Source organism: Gorilla gorilla, chromosome 1, assembly GCF_029281585.2.
Source record: "Gorilla gorilla gorilla isolate KB3781 chromosome 1, NHGRI_mGorGor1-v2.1_pri, whole genome shotgun sequence".
Taxonomy (NCBI): domain Eukaryota; kingdom Metazoa; phylum Chordata; class Mammalia; order Primates; family Hominidae; genus Gorilla; species Gorilla gorilla.
The window spans coordinates 130148429-130159885 of record NC_073224.2 but is presented as its reverse complement, the minus strand read 5'-3'; the positions used below and the strand labels follow the sequence as shown (position 1 = coordinate 130159885).

The window sequence follows — 11457 nt, the reverse complement described above, 5'->3', positions numbered from 1 at the left end:
CAAAGGCAGAATGAAACTTAGGCAGATTTCAAGTGATTTTCAAAAATGATGTGATCAGAGGTACCAGATAATAACTATTACATAACACTTTCTTTGTTAGGAGCTTATTTCTCACACTGACCAAAGCTTTTGAAGTAAGTACTCTTTACACCACTATGTAAATAAACCTTACAAAGGATTCTGCTTTGAGGAATGAGAGAGTTAAGTCATTTGCCCAAAGTCACAGAGTTAGAAAGTAATAGAGCTAAGATTTGAACCTAGGCAGTTTGGCTCCAGAGTCTGTGCTCTTACACTATATTACCACCAAGAGGTCAAATAAATACCAAAGAATGTATTTTCAAATTTAACAACGAGGAACTTAATCATACAGGCAGAAGTAATTCCAGAGCACTGGAGACAGAAGCCAGATTGCCATATGGGTTAAAGAGTGTGTAAACCACTAGGAAGTAAAGACATAGAACTACTCTCACAAGTGCTTTTCTGGTTATTGTGACGCTGAACTTCATGGCTTGTTTTAATTAAGACATCTTACAAGTGTCAAAATTTGGAAATATTTGGACACTGTACACTCTGGTTATTTAAATATCTAACAATGGTTCTTGAGCATTTTGAGAAACCTTTGAAAATCTGATGAAAGTATGTGCCATTACTCTAGAAAAATGTTCCTGTGTGCATGCACATCAAGTATCACATACTGTTTCAGGCTGTTCAAAGACTACAAAGTCTGTTCATGACCTAATGGTCCATGTTCCCTCAGTTAAGAGCTCCAGAGATAAAGGATGTGGAACTCAAAGGTAAGTACCCAGAGCCTGGAAAAATCCATTTGTGACTTGGAAGAATTCTACAATTTGAATTAACTTTGTGGAGAGAGATGTATTTTTGAAAAATTGTGTGTGCCAAAAAAATTTCATATCAAATAATATTTTCCTGTAGTGCATTCAAGGATCTGGTTCCACAGCAAAAAATTGTTTTCGTCTCAGTTCCTCAAAATCACATTTAAGGAGCTTGAGATTTATATTTTCTACTTAATAAGTCTTACAAAAGCAAGTTAAGAAGGAAAATGGACAATCATTTCTGCACATATAGGGTTTAATAAAACATGTATAATAAAATATCTCATATTTTAAATTTCCACCTTATTGGTAGCTTTCATGACAAAGGGCTAGGGTGCTGGTGGCCATACAATTAAGGTTTTTGGTTAGTTAGTTAGCAGAACTAACTGACTCCTACCTGGTGGGTTTTTCTTTTGTTTGTTTGGTTGGTTGGTTTTTTCCCAGATGGCTCAGGAGGAAGGTAAATAGCAGTCATTGTATGTGTGACAGAGTTTGAGATAGAATGCGCATATTGAATCTCACATCCTATTCTTATTACTGTCAGGCAGCGTTGACCTAGCAGTATAAAACTATCTGAAGCAATGTAGTCACTCAGTTCTCATAAAGTTTATTTCAAGTACTGTAACAATTCATGTTTGGATTAGAAAAGTCACTAGAAATTTGACTTCCATATAGTAATCTATACTTTTTTCTCTCATTTCCTTCATTTTTTGAGCCGTAAGTGTAAGGCATTTTGCTGGTATTATTACAATGGTTATGAGGAGTTTCTTTGCTTGCCCAAGGTCACATAGCTAGCAAGTTAAAGTAGATTCAAATCCAGGCCTGCTAGATACCAAATTATTATTTAAGAGTACTTTTCACTACTCCTAAATAATGACACAGATATGTTTGTCTTACACATTTCACTTTATTGTCAAGTTATTAGTATGTTTATTTTCAAAAGGTATTTTTTGCAATTTCTTTTTATTATTCCGTACTTTTTAAATTTACTTCATTATCACATCTTCCTTTATTCTTTTTAAATAGTTTTTGCTTTTGTTATTTTGTTTTCCCTTTTTTACTCTTGGTTTGTAATACATCTTTCCTTATTTGCTCCTTTCTCATTTGATCTCCATGTTAATCCAACTGTTTTCCACATCTGATTCACTAAAATTTTAGTCCTTAAAAAAAAAATTCCTGTTTTTCCTATCTCCTTTTGCCCATTCTCTTCTCCTTGCCTCACTTCTTTTATCTTTTTCCATTTTACTTTCATTTTTTGTTTCTCTAGATGTTGTTTTGACATATGAGTTAATGTACTGGTACAATTTTGCATCTGTAAATTAGAGCTTCAGAATCAACTGAGTGTATTTATTCTTTATTTTTAGGCCTAAATTTATCTTACCTTTTATTGATTTTATAATATACTATACTCTTTCATTTTAGTCTGCATATGTTAGCCAAAGAAGATATGCCCCTGTTTTAAGAAATCTCTGTAAAAAATGTCAAGTGTGACAAGAATTCTTCAAGAAACAAGCTCCTCTAGTTTGTCTTCTATATTTAGAGCTTCAACAGTTACCTATATTACTGGTAACTCCCAAATATACCTTCACACTTGTTTTTTGGGCCCAAGTTTTTTGCTTCATATATATCTGTTTTGAATATCCCATAAATAATTGCATCTAAAGCATACCTCCACTCCATTGTTCTCAAAGATAAAACCAAACCTGTGCTTCTTCTTATATTTCTAGTATTTAAGCGTCACCTGCCACCCCTTTACCTGAGCTACAAGTCACGCATTGCATTAGACTCCTCTGCTTTCTTCTTTCACCTCTAACTAGACTATTAACCAAAAATTTTTTAATATAACTTTCAAAAGGTATTTTATTACATCATTTCCATCCTTTATGTTTGGGTTCAAGCACTCATTAACTTTAACATGGATTCTTGGAGTACCCTCCTTACTGATTTTGTTACACATGTCCCTCTTTTAGTCAGTACTACCATGATAATACCATGGATAATAATTTTTTCATTTTTATTTTTAGTCTTGCTCTGTCGCCCAGGCTAGAGTGCAGTGGCGCGATCTCAGCTCACTGCAACCTCCACCTCCCGGGTTCAAGTGATTCTCCTGCCTCAGCCTACTGAGTAGCTGGGATTACAGGCACCTGCCACAGCTCCTGGCTAATTTTTGTATTTTTAGTAGAGATGGAGTTTCACCGTCTTGAACTCCTGACCTCATGATCCACCCTCCTCGGCCTCCCAAAGTGCTGGGATTACAGGCATGGGCCACTGCGCCCGGCGAATAATTTTGTATGTGTGTGTGCTAATCATACTACATTTTCTTTAGAACAAAAGATCACATACTTCAGTTTGCCATTCGCAGTCTGGCCCCATTGTGCCATTCTAGACTTAACTCCTGTCACTCCCCACCAGCTTTGTTTTGTCTTAGCCACACAAAATAATCTAGTGTCTCTAACCAGTCAAACATTTTACCTTGTGCCTTGGCTCACTCTGTGCCTTTTCTCCAGAATATCTTTCTGTGTACTTTTCTCCCATCCTTTTACCTTTAAACCTGCTGCTATGGTTTGGATGTTGTTTGGCCCCTCCAAAACTCATGTTGTAGTTCAATTGCCAATGTAATAGTGTTGGGAGATGGTACTTTTAAGAGGTAATTAGGTTGCTAAGATGGATTAACATCTTTCTCTTGACACTGAGACTGGGTTCTCCTGGGAATGGTTAGTTCCCAAGAGAGTGAGTTGTTATAAAACAATGCTGCCTCTTCTATTTTGCACTTTTTGTTTGCACAAACTCGGTCCCCTTCTGTTTCTCTACGATGTTTTGATGCAGCATGAGGCAGTCATGAGAACCCACCAGATACAGCTGCCTGATCCTGAATTTCCCAGCCAACAGAACCAAGTGCTAAATAAAACTCTTTTTAATAAGTTACCCACTCTCAGGTATTCTATTATCACAACAGAAAACAGTTTAAGACACCTGCTAGGCTCCTAACCTTGAGGGGCTAGAAAACAAAGCCAGAGGTCCAATACCAGCCTCCTCAGAGTTAGAACACACAGCTCATGAGTGCTGAGCTCAGCCTTGGCCCCTACAATCTTCCAGAAATGAGGCCACTTGGCTGAGCCCATTATATGCAACATTCAGACCCCCAAGGGCATCAAAGAAGACAAAAGCAGAAAAACCTATCCAAGAAACAGCAACTTCAAAGGTTGAAGCAACATCAGACCATGCAGGTGAGAACCAGCACAAGAACTCCGGCAACTCAAAAAGCCAGAGTGCCTTCTTACCTTCAAGCAACTGCACTATTTCCCCAACAGTGGTTCTTAACCAGGCTGACATGACAAAAATAGAGTTCTGAATATGGATAACCTTGAGGAACATAGATGCAAAAATCCTCAACGACTCAATTCGCTGGACTAGCAAACCAAGCCCAGCAGCATGTCAAAAACGAATCCACCACAATCAAGCAAGCTTTATCCCTGGGATGCAAGTTTGGTTCAACATATGCAAATCAATAAATGTGATTCATCACATAAACAACTAAAAACAAAAACCACATGGTCATCTCAATAGATGCCGAAAGGGCTTTCAATAAAATTCAACATCCCTTCATGTTAAAAACCCTCAGCAAACTAGGCATTAGAGGAACATACTTCAAAATAAGAGCCATCTATGATAAGCCCACAGCCAACATCATACTGAATGGGCCAAATGCTAGAAATACTCCCTGTGAGAACCAGAATAAGACAAAGATGCCCACTCTCATCAATCCTATTCAACATAGTACTGAGAGTCCTAGTCAGAGATAACAGGTTAGAGAAAGAAATATAAGACATCCAAGGAAAAGAGGAAGTCAAACTATCTCTGCAGACAATATGATTCTGTAGAAAACCCCATAGTCTTTGCCTAAAAGCTCTTTGATCTGATAAACAATTAGCAAAGTTTCAGGATACAAAATTAATGTACAAAAATTAGTGGCATTTCTATACACCAATAGCATTCAATCTGAGGGTCAAAATCAAGAATGCAATCTCATTCACAATAGCCATACACACACAAAAATACCTAGAAATATAGATAACAAGGGAGGTGAAAGATCTCTACAAAAAGAATTATGAAACACTACTCAAATCAGAGATGACACAAACAAATGGAAAAAGATTCCATGCTCATGGATAGGAAGAATTAGTGTTGTTAAAATGGCTGTACTTCCCAATGCAGTTTATGGATTCAATGCTATTCCTATGAAACTACCAGTGACATACTTCACAGAATTAGAAAAAAAAACTTTTAAAATTCATATGGAACTTAAAAAAGAGCCTGAATAGCCATAACAATCTTAAGCAAAATGAACAAAGCTGAAGGCATTACACTACCCAATTTCAACTATACTACAAGGCTTCGGTAACCAAAACAGCAGGGTGCTGGTACAAAAACAGACACATAGACCAATGGAACAGAAAAGAGCCCAGAAATAATGCTGCACACCTATGATCTGATATTTGAACAAAGTTGACAAAAACAAGCAATGAGAAAAGGACTCCCTATTCAATAAATGGTGCTGAAATAAGTGGCTAGTCATATGCATAAGATTGAAACTGGACCCCTTCCTTATGCCATATACAAAAATCAACTCATATGAAGTAAAGACTTAGATATAAAACCTAAAACTATAAAAGCCATGGAAGATAGCCTGGGAAATACTATTCTGGAATAGGACCTGGCAAAGATTTCATAACAAAGATGCCAAAAACAATTGCAACTAAAACAAAAATTGACAAATGGAATCTAATTAAAGAGCTTTAGCATAGCCAAAAACAAACAAAACAGTGAACACGGTAAACAGATAACCTACAGAATGAGAGAAAATATTTGCAAACTATGCATCCTAGAGAAGTCTAATATCCAGAATTTATAAGGAACTTTATAAGCAAAAAACAACCTCATTAAAAAGTGGGCAAATGACACGAACAGACATTTTTCAAAAAGACATACATGTGGCCAAGAAGCATATGAAAAAATGTTCCACATCACTAATAATTAGAGAAATGCAAATCTAAACCACAATGAGATACCATCTCATACCAATCAGAATGGCTATTAAAAAGTCAAAAAGCAATAGATGCTGGCGTGGTTGCAGAGAAAATGGAACACTTATATACTGCTAATGGGAATGTAAATTAGTTCAGCCGTTGTGCAAAGCACTTTGGTGATTTCTCAAAGAACCTGAAACAATTACCACTTAACCCAGCAATCCCATTATTGGATATATACCTAAAGGAATATAGATTGTTCTGCCATAAAGACACATGCACGCATATGTTCATCACAGCACTATTCACGATAGCAAAGACATGGAATCAACCTAAATGCCCATCAGTGGTAGTCTGGATAAAGAAAATGTGGTACAGGTACACCATGGAATATACACAGCCATAAAAAAATAAGATTATGTTCTTTGCAGCAACATGGATGGAGCTGGAGGCAATTATCCCAAGCTAAATTATGTAGGAACAGAAAACCAAATACCGCATATTCTCACTTATAAGTGGGAGCTAAACACTGAGTACACATGTACACAAGGGAACAACAGACACCAAGGCCTACTTAACGGTAGAGGGTGGGAGGAGGGAGAGGATAGAAAAACTACCTATTGGGTACTATGCTTATTACCAGGTAACAAAATAATCTGTACACCAAAACCTTAAATAAAAGTTTTTTAAAAATGTAAAATAAAGCATATAGCAAAACAAACAAGACACCTGGTAAAGTTCTGCTCTTCCTTCAAAGACCCAGCTCAAATGTCTCTTTCATAAAGCCTTTCTGACATTCTCATACCCCCCTTCTCTCTGACCTGGGAGAAGTTGTGTTTTCATTCTCCCACAATAACTTGTTCATATTTCTATTATAAAACCTACAAATTTAAACTAGCTGTCAGTGCATACTTGTTTGTCTCCTTGGCTATGTGCCTTATGAGATGCCTGAGATAGAGATCAATTATTATTCAATTTGAATCCTTGGCATTGGGTACAGTGGCTGACACATTGGAGGTGTGCAACAAATATTCGTGGTATAAGTTCATTGAATTACAGAGATGTATGCATAAGTTTTTTGGAACTGGGTTTCATGAATCATAGGTACACACAATTTGAATAAAAGAAGAAAACAAAGTGGGGCAAAACGGTGTAGGTCTAGTAATGAAATGGGAAAAGAAAGGCACATTGAAAAGTCGCAACAAAAGAGAGAACCAGTGCAATTATATCAACATATAGTAAACACATTGGAGAAGGGAAAAAATACAGCAAGTGAAATTGATTCTTTGGTGGCAGAAACAATTGAAAGGTATGGAGGCAAAGAAGGAGGAGAAATTAAGGCATAGAGATAAATTAGACTTGGGGAGAAAGCACAGAAGTCAAATATAGCAACAAATCTTGGACTGGGAATGTTTCCAATTGACCATTATGCTTACGATTACTTTTATGTTGTGGAGACAATATTTAATGAGCATTTCAGATCTGTTAACTAATTTTTTGAAAAAGTGACTCCAGTTCAGTGATAAATACCTTGACCAATATGCCATATAAAGTAAGAAATATTTTACCATACCCAAGAAACTGGTTTTACCGGCTTAGTTTTGACCAACTGATGGCAATTTGTACCTGCTAAACTCCCAATTTTTTACTTGCTGGTTGTGTAGGTAGGCAGTGAGGTTTGTTGGACTGGGCATGCAGGGACAAGCAGTTAGGCCAATACGTGGACTGAAGATTATATCTATTTATCTGCCTTTTGTTTAGCTATTTGCATAAATATACAGAGTGAGTTTATTTGCACACTTAGAGCTTTAGAATAAAAGAACTTTGCCTTTCAAATTGGTTTTTCTTGATTTTTTAAAATTTTTATACTCCACTTTTTCTTCTTTCTCAAACTCATTTTTCCCTAGTAGCAGAGTTGAGACTTAATATTACAAAACTCTGCTTGCTTTAAAGAATCTAAGAAGAAGAAGAAGAAAAGACACTAAAGAACTTCCAAGCAGAAGTTTAAGAAGTTCTGCTATAGCCCATCCACTCATTTGTGGAATTTAAATATACCCATTTTTGCCACAATAACAGCGTAGCCTTGCTAGAATCATATACAAAGCAGCAGATTTCTTTCTATAAATTACTGGACACTGTGGTGTAATGTAGACATTGCTGAGGAGGGATGTAACTGCAACAGAAACAAATTACTTACATTGCATGCAGTAGGGAAGTGGGTGAAAAGAGCATTGAACTCTGAGTCGGGAGGCAACTTCAAGGCCCAGCTCAGCACTCTAGCAGAACTTAGGTAAGTTTTTTAGACACTATGTACTTCAGTTTCCCCGTGTGAAAATGAGAATAACGTCTGTTCTGCCTACTTCACTTGAACTATTTGAGGATAAAAGAAGGTAAAATGCAATAATGGTCATGAAGATTTTATAAACCTTGAAGTGATGTACAAGTATACCATACTGTTTCACTTTTATTACTATTATAACTGTTTAAAAAAGCATTTGTGACCAGTACAATCCTGGCTTTTCTCTGGAGACTAACATCCAGTTTCATAGTTATTTTACTTTTGATAGGGAAAAGGGAATTATTCCTGTCATATATTGCAATATTTAGGATCCTCTAGCAATTTCTCAGGCTATGACTTCATGTTCCCAGAAGAGGGCAGCAAAACTCCAAAGGCTCTGCCTTTTCCTCAATTAAAATGTCTCAAGCAGTTTTTCCTTGAGAGGAAAAGAACTATACTGTAAAGAATAGCCCTTTAAAAATGACGGTATTTAGGTAACAAAGCTAATCCTATTACAATAACTATAACATTCATTCCAAATAAGATTTTTCCTTTTCTCTGTCCTGTGAAGAAAATAATTGACTGTTTCTTCAATCTCATGTTAATAATTTGACTTATATTTCCAGAAACTCCTACCCATGTTTTTCCATTTAACTCTAGATTTGTAGATCCTACTTAGCACCAGTTTTTAAATAAATTGTTTTGTATGTGTAAGAGAAAAGGTGTTCAGGCCTGATTTATAGTTTAGGATGCCTACCTAAGTCCAAAGAGTGATCCTCAGCAGTGTCTAAATGTGTTCCTATCATAGAGTATATGTTTGTCATTCAGATGAAATGTTGTCTACATCTAATCTTTCTCATTCTTTCATTATTCAAATATCCCCGTGCCTTTCTATCTTTAGTCAGTGAATTATCTTGTAATGACAAGAGCAACTAACATTTGAACTGTTCTTAACTCACTTAGGCCGGAGGTTGCAATTTTTTTTTGTCAAAAAATCAGACCTTGGTGATAACTTGAGCAGTAGGCTATAAGTAACTAGTAGGCTAGCCTACTATAAGTAGGCTAGGCATATTAATAGCGTATAAGGTGCTCTCACAGACATGTTTTCCCTTTGATACTCACCATAGCCCTGTGAAGTTGATAGCTACTATCCCCCATTTTACAGATAAATTTTCTAATCTGTAATCAAAATAGCTGCTCTTTGCTTGAAGAAAAAGTCCAGAGGGACACCCTATATGTCAAGAGAGCTCCAGGGGGTGGGTAATTTCTTTCATAATTGCTAGAAGAGCCAATTCTGAATGTGAGGCTTTTTCTGTCTGCTTTATTACAACCAGAGATGGAATAGGAAGGCTTTCAGTTACAGTTTATCAATTCCTTCTGCTTTTGCCAGTTAATCTCTAGCTTTACTCTTTTGAAAAAACTACCTGTTTCCCACTCCACTTCTGCTACCACCACTACCAAGTCAGAGTCCTCTTTCTATTCCAGCCAAACCTCTTCCTGTTCTTGAGAATTGCATCACATTCTTGGCTTAACGTAACCAACACCCCCACATTGGCACCAGGGAGTGTGTAGCCCTTCTTTACTGGCTGAAAGTTCTTGTCTGGTGAGCATGGAATAAGTCACTCACTTCCTGAATTTCAGCCCTGGTTAAATTTGCTTCTGGAAAAACATATATATATTCCTCAGATTTTTGTTTGTTTGTTTGCAAATCTCCTTCACTCCAGCCCTGTCCTGGAATGAGCAAGATTTACCAAATAGGGACAGCGTGAAAGGGAATTTAGAGGGTAGAGGTAGAGGGAAAAGGAATAGTATGTGTAGCTTGCTGAATGAGATGTCTGCTCTTGCTGTTTCCATTTCTTCACTTCTCAAACAATTTTTAACCCAATCTAAACTGGCATCAGCTCCCATTGTATTGAAAGGGCTTTCACTCAGGACACTAACGCCCCCCCGCCACCTCCCATATTACTAAATCCAGTGGATACATCAGCCTTTATCTTACTTGGCATCAGGGTAGCATCTGATGCTTTTGATCACATCCTCTTTAATAGATTCACTCTTCCTTTGCACTATTATTTTTTCCCTATCTTAGTCATGGGTCTTCAGCATCCTTTGCAAGCTCCTCTTTACTCCCAAAGTGCTGGTGTTCCTTAGAACCCTGTTCTACATCAGCCTCTTTTCTCTCTAAACATTTTCTGTGAGAAAAAAGCCATGGCATTATTGAGATCTATCTGCCAATTATTTCCAAATCTCTATCTTCCCTGACCTCTTTTGACTGCTTTCTAGAACTTCTTCAATTAGAAATTCCTGAAAGCCTATTAACCAACTCCCTCCCTCAAACCTATTCCTCCAGTAATGCTCCTTATCCAAACATATGCCACACCATCTACCCAGTTTTTCTAGGCAGAAATGTAGGATTCATCCTTAATGCCTCTTTTGCTCACCTTCCACATTCAGTCAATAACCAAATTCAGTATAATCTACATATTTGAATCCATCAATTTCTCCCCGTCCCCACTGGCCTAAGTGATCATCATCTATGTGGTGTTTTGCACATCCCTTTGCTAGTTTCCTGCCCCCAGGTTTTCTCCCCTTGGATCATTTTCCACTAACCACTAGATGGTTCTTTATGTAAATGCAGTTCTGTAAATTCACCACTTGTGTTTAAAATTCTTTAGTTGCTTCTCACTGTCCTTAGGATGGAGTTCGAATTTCTTATCATGGTTCATAAGCCTCTCATGATCAGTAACTTGCCATCAGTCTGAACTCCACTCACACTGACCTCCAGTGTTTCAAACACACCCTGCTTCCTTTTGCCTCTAGGCCTTCACAGATGCTGTTTCCTCTGCTCGGAGCATTCTACTGTAGGGCCTCTAACATCTGTAGACTAAATTCTAGCCTCAAATTATCAGTTATCTTATTCCTGAATCAGAACTGAACTGGGATTCTTAATTTTTTTTATTAATTCTTGAATTAAAGCCAGGATTTATATTATCCTATATATTTCTTTGAAAAATTCAAAGATATTTTCTAATGAAACTGTATTTGAACTAATTAACTTAGGGTTCAGTTTTTAAAAATCATAGCTGTATGTAAACTGGAACGTATTTTTTTTCATGGTACTGGAATGTTTTCTTGGTTGTTATTCATCATGACATTCTAGCTTTGGAATTTTTCATTTCCAGCTGACTTCTAGCAGTCTCCTTTCTTACCTCTCAACCCCTTACCCTCTGGTTGCCCTGTACTTGTCCCTAGATGGATCCAGTTTGCATGCAGTGGTAGCTGCTGTGAGGCTGCGGTTAAATAGAGCTGCTCAGACTGC

The 11457-nt window shown here is 37.1% G+C and overlaps 1 protein-coding gene across 1 annotated transcript in view; it reads left to right on the top strand.

Moving 5' to 3' along the window:
* GSTM2 (glutathione S-transferase mu 2) overlaps nucleotides 1–11457 on the top strand; it is a 1178915-nt gene that overhangs the window by 253761 nt on the left and 913697 nt on the right. The gene's annotated exons all lie outside the window — the stretch shown is intronic.